Source organism: Cicer arietinum, chromosome 2 (genome assembly GCF_000331145.2).
Source record: "Cicer arietinum cultivar CDC Frontier isolate Library 1 chromosome 2, Cicar.CDCFrontier_v2.0, whole genome shotgun sequence".
Lineage (NCBI taxonomy): Eukaryota > Viridiplantae > Streptophyta > Magnoliopsida > Fabales > Fabaceae > Cicer > Cicer arietinum.
Genome location: NC_021161.2, coordinates 25,584,451 through 25,590,619, shown reverse-complemented (window position 1 = coordinate 25,590,619; position 6,169 = coordinate 25,584,451). Strand labels below are relative to the sequence as shown.

Sequence of the window (6,169 nt, the reverse complement as noted above, 5' to 3'; positions counted from 1 at the left end):
AGTACCACCCGTGAGAATTGATGACAGGAAGATTAAGCGGTTGAGGACCAAGGATGTTTCGTTGGTCAAGGTGATCTGGAACCCAATTACTGGAGATGCGACTTGGGAACTGGAGAGCAAGATGAGGGAACAACACCCAGAGTTATTTATCGATGCATAGTTTCGAGGACGAAACTAATTTTAGGGGGGGAGTAATGTAAGACCCATAATTTTAAAGTACCCTTTTATGTATTTTTGGTATATTTTGGATTTTGGCTCGGAGGCTTTGAAGCCAAAGTTAATAATATTTTGGAGTTTTATAATCAAAAAGATATTTCGATGCCAATTAGAATTTCTCGTCGATAAATAAATTGAATTTAACTGCGGAAAATACTTTACGGTTAATTTAAGGCGTTTCGGGTGAAAAGGTAATTTAATAAATATCTAGATTTTGAGATATTTGTTAAGTTATATTTATTTTATATATATATGTTTGCTTGGAGGGAAAAAGAAAGGAAAACTAGAAGGAAGGAAAAGGAAAAGAAAATAGTATATAAAGGAAGGAAGGAAAAAGGAAGAAAGGAAAAACAAAGGAAAGAAAAAGAAAGGAAGGAAAATTTCAAAACTTCATCTTCTTCCTCTAACCGTGACCCATTTTTCTCCTTTCTCCCATTTTCTTTACTTAATGTGTATTTGAGGAAAATGTTTAAGTTAACTGGGCGTTGAGAATGGGGAATCTCTTAATGTCTCGGTTACTTAACTATCGTTTTTGAAAATCGTTTCGGTAAATGAGTATTAAGAATGGGGAATCTCTTAATGACTCGTTTACTGAATGTTTTGCGAGAAAATCGTTTAAGTCAAAAGTATATTAAGAATGGGGAATCTCTTAATATGACTGTTTGCTTAACGTTTTGTTTTGAAAATCATTAAGTTAAATCGGTATTAAGAACGGGGAATCTCTTAATGACTTATTTAATTAATGTTGTTTGAAAGTCGTTTAAGTTAAATGGGTATTAAAAATGGGGAATCTTTTAATATCTGCATTTGCTTAACGATTGTTGTGAATGGAGTCTGTGTATGCTCATGCATTTCATTTGGTAAATTGTGTCGACCCGTGATAGGTGACACCTTGGTAAACTGTACTGACCCGTGATAGGTGGTACGTTTACGATTTACTTTTTGGTAAATCGTGTTGACCCGTGATAGGTGACACCTCGGTAAACTGTACTGACCCGTGATAGGTTGTACGTTTACGATTTACTATTTAGTAATTCGTGTTGACCCGTGATAGGTGACACCTTGGTAAACTGTACTGACCCGTGATAGGTGGTACGTTTACGATTTACTTTTTGGTAAATCGTGTTGACCCGTGATAGGTGACACCTCGGTAAACTGTACTGACCCGTGATAGGTGGTACATTTACGATTTACGTTTTTGGTGAATTGTGCTGACCCGTGATAGGTGGCACCTTGGTAAATTGTACGGACCCGTGATAGGTTGTACGTTTGCGATTTATATTTTAGTAAATCGTGTTGACCCGTGATAGGTGACACTTCGGTAAACTGTACTGACCCGTGATAGGTGGTACATTTACGATTTACATTTTTGGTGGATTGTGCTGACCCGTGATAGGTGGCACCTAGGTAAACAGTACTGGTCTGTGATAGGCGGTACGTTTACGATTCCCGCTTTTTCTTTTAGTAAATCGTGTTGACCCGTGATAGGTGACACCATGGTAACTGTACTGACCCGTGATAGGTGGTACATTTACGATTTACATTTTTGGTGGATTGTGCTGACCCGTGATAGGTGGCACCTAGGTAAACAGTACTGGTCTGTGATAGGCGGTACGTTTACGATTCCCGCTTTTTCTTTTAGTAAATCGTGTTGACCCGTGATAGGTGACACCATGGTAACTGTACTGACCCGTGATAGGTGGTACATTTACGATTCCCGCTTTTTCTTTTAGTAAATCGTGTTGACCCGTGATAGGTGACACCATGGTAACTGTACTGACCCGTGATAGGTGGTACATTTACGATTCCCGCTTTTTCTTTTAGTAAATCGTGTTGACCCGTGATAGGTGACACCTCGGTAAACTGTACTGACCCGTGATAGGTGGTACGTTTATGATTTACGCATTTTAGTAAATCGTGCTGACCCGTGATAGGTGGCACCTCGGTAATTGGTACTTTGGCCTGCGATAGGCGGTACAATTATGATTTACGGCCCTTCGAGGAGGGTTTTGGTTTGGAATTCCGAGTCCATGCATTTTGGCATATACGCATTGCATTAGGGTGCCTGGCACGCGAGTCATGTTTGATTTGAGTTTATGATTGAGTGATTCGAATTTTGATTTATCGTGATAACTGAGATGAAGGTGTTAAGTGCTATGTGTTGTGTATTGTGTGTGAGTATGATGGTTATCGAACCTTTGTGTGTCGTAGTAATCGCGTAGGAATTGCTAAGTGTTAGGTTGTGGACTTGATTAGGAATGACTTAGGTTAATTCATGAATTTTTGGAAAACTGATCAGGGAAATCGATTTCCCAATCGATTGGATGGGTAAACAGGGACTTGGCCAATTCACGAAATCGATTAGCCAATCGATTTCGAAATCAATTTTCAAAGGAATCAGTTAAGAAATCGATTGCCCAATCGATTAGGCCTTAAGTCAGGGGCTCAGGAACCAATCAATCGATTTACCAATCGATTGAATTCAGCCCAGGATTCTGTTTTCATTAAGAATCCCTCACCAAATCGATTAGGAAATCGATTGGCTCGAAACCAGGGGCTCAGGAACCAATCAATCGATTTACCAATCGATTGAATTCAGCCCAGGATTCTGTTTTCATTAAAAATCTTCACCCCAATCGATTGCCCAATCGATTGGCTCAGTGAAAATCCTCAGTTTTAGTTGTATGATTAATTGCTCATGAATCTATCCATGTCTTGTTTTATTATGTGTTAATTAGGAGATCGAGAACTGCATTTTACCTTCATTTTCATTGGCAATGTACTGTATGAACTTTTCGCATATTGAAAATCCTGTTAAGGTGCATGCTTAGTTGAAAAGTTGTTTTGAGCATTCAAAAACTTAATTGCTATGTGTTATCTGTTATTTTCTGGTTGGTGACCCTTTACACTATTGTGGAAATCTGGGCTTTGCCCTCAGATGAGAGTCAGGACGGCCCTACTGGTTCGTACCCTACGGACAGGGATGGAGATGGGAACGCTTGACTGCTGTTGTGTTAGGAGGATCTCACGGGGCGCGTGGAGATTACTCAGGGTGTATAGCTTTTTGGTAGGATGATCAGATTAGGATGATGTATAGGGACTAGGGGTCCTTCTTTTTGGGTTGGAGTATTTTAGTTTTGGAAAACTGTACTTATACAAATATTATCAGTTTGATATCATCTTTGGATGGGTTCCATGTACCATTTGATGTTTATGTAAAAATGTTTTGGATTTATAATTGGAGAAACTTTTCCGCTGCGTAAATTATAATGACTCAATTATTTATCCAAAAGCATTTCCTGATTTATTTCTTTGTTCGTTTTTAATTACTTTTAAAAAAAAAAAAAAAATATACCCTCGCTAAGAAAAACGGGGTGTTACAAGTAACATGGTTCCAATCAAGTATTTAAGTTTTCATGTCAAACATGCCCAGATCAATTGGACAGTATTGTCTATCCTCCACACCATTAAAAAATTTTAGGCTATCTAAATGTATTTTAGAAGAATGCTAGCAACACAATATTTGACGCTCAATTTTTTACACAACTATTATTGGGTGATTTTTCTTTAACTAGGACCCACATGAAACTCATCTGATAATAAAGTATCTAGTAAATTATCTAAACTCATATGATAATTACCCAGTAAGTTATCTAGTAAATTTTTTTAATCTTAAAAAAGAATCCCATAAAATTTAAATTGTTTGGGATGTTATGCTGTATGATGAAATATGCATTTTACCTGTGATTCTTACTTTGGCTGTACTCCTTTGAGTATCTTCTACCAATATAATGTATGGCTCGTCATCTAGTGAAACATTGTTCTTTATTGGTAGTATTGAAGGTAAGTGCTCATTCTGATTTCCTTGCTTGCACCATTTGTTTTTGTGGTTTTATCTGTAAATGTTTTCCTGATTATTCGTTTTCAAATTGTTGGGGTTTGTGTACTCTGTTAGGGACTTGCAAAACCTAACCTTGATATACTAGACGAAGCTTTGAACTAGTTTTATTGATAAAATAGAAAAAGATACATGAATCCTAATCCCTTAAAAACTAGTATACAAGTTTAGACCAAGTAAAAGCCTAACTTCCTAAGGGAGGCTAGTCCTATTTATATAACATAGGACTAACAGCTACCAACAAACAGAACAACCACGGATTCAGCAAATCAAATTATTTTATATTAATCATCTAAAAATAATATATAACCATTTGCTGACATATTTTTTCTAAATGCAGCAAATCAAATTAACAATATGAATGCTCCAATTACCACAGATTCAGGGTCAGTTGCAACACCTTATGACTATGGAGCAGAGAAATAACAACATCTGAATCATTTCAACCAGGGCTAGTTTATGAAACCACCACTATTGATTGCTTGAACTACTTGTGTTACCTTGGATTCAATATAAACACAATTAAGGTTATCTAATCAATATATATCATTCATTTAGGTCATATCTAATCAATGTAGAATTAGTTAGTCACACATAAATTCCAACAACCAATCATTTGCAAGAACAAATCACCAATGACTATTAGTTTAAATTAATAATTGATTACACAATTACTTACAGCTTTTTCTGCAATGACACGAGCATCTTCTGATGAGTAATCTCCCGATGGCTTTTGTCGGGCTCTCTTCCATTTTTCATGGCGTGATGGTGGAGATGGAGGTGCAAGTATTGAATTTCCAGATGATTCTTGTCTTTGCTTTATTTTTTCATTGATCAATCTTTCAGTAAGCAACTCATATCCCCCACGAGACATTAGGTGAGGGTATTTATTATGAGATTGGATCACTTGTGCCTTCTTTCGTTTCTCCTATTATAAGTAATGTACCAATTAAATGTAATACTAGAAATAAATTATTAAAAGAAATTAAATTATAAATCTAGCTAACCACAAAGGAAGGATCCTGCCGCTTCTGAACAAACTACTTCCATATGTCCTTATCAAGATAAGTATATGCCTCAAGAGGAGACTTGTGACTCAAATTCCCACCATTTAAATATCTAGATGCTAAACTAGTTTTAAATGCCCTCCAACGTTCACTAGCATATGAAATCCATTTCTTTTTCAAAAAATCAGAATCAGGAACATCCCATTTCACCTACATTACAAAACCAATGGAGGAGTTAGTGTATGGCATTAAAATATAGGATGCGAAAAGTATAATTAAGCCAACAATAAAAAATAATGATTGTTTTGGTAATTTTCAGCCCAAATAATAGAAAGTATAATCTCTCTCGAACAATATCGAAGACCGTTGTAACTGTAACTGTATGACTGCAGCAAATCTGTAGTTTTGGATCAATGAATTCTTCTTCATCATCTAATCACCAATGGATCAATGCTCTTCTTCATTGAGATTGCTTTTGACCGGTACGGGAAGTTACCAAATGGGCATCAATGCTCTTGGCAACATAATGACACAGGTTCGTTCTCTAGTATCTCGCCTTTACTGATTGTTATTATTAATAGCAGATATATAAATTTGTGTCTTAATATGTCACTGTGTGTGTTGTTCATTCACTTGTTTTTGAATAGTGTTAATTCATCAAACCTTGAAAACATTGCACTTGATTGTTAATTACACAAAGTGCACCATCCATGTACGCAAGCGAGACACAATAAAAGGGTCCCTCTGGTTACAAGGGAGTGGAGTGGATAAATCATTTTAAATTTTAACTGTTTAAATCATTTATTTGGAGTGGAAACTTCTGCCGTGGGGGGAGAAAATATTTACTTCATATTTACACTTAATTTTCTTTTATTTAATATAATCTTCGATTTTATAGGCTCAAAATATATTTACGAAATCATATATATACTAAAATATTCACAAAACTACAAGTACCTTAATAGCTTCCCATATCTGATTTTTCAAGTCGCTATCTACGTCGTCCCAATTATCCACCAAAATACTAACAAAGCTTCGAGCAAGGGAA

The 6,169-nt window shown here is 36.1% G+C and overlaps 1 pseudogene; it reads right to left on the bottom strand.

The window, feature by feature from the left end:
* Positions 1–5,811: 5,811 nt before the first annotated feature.
* Positions 5,812–6,169, bottom strand: part of LOC101504995 (uncharacterized) — a 3,404-nt pseudogene continuing 3,046 nt past the window's right edge.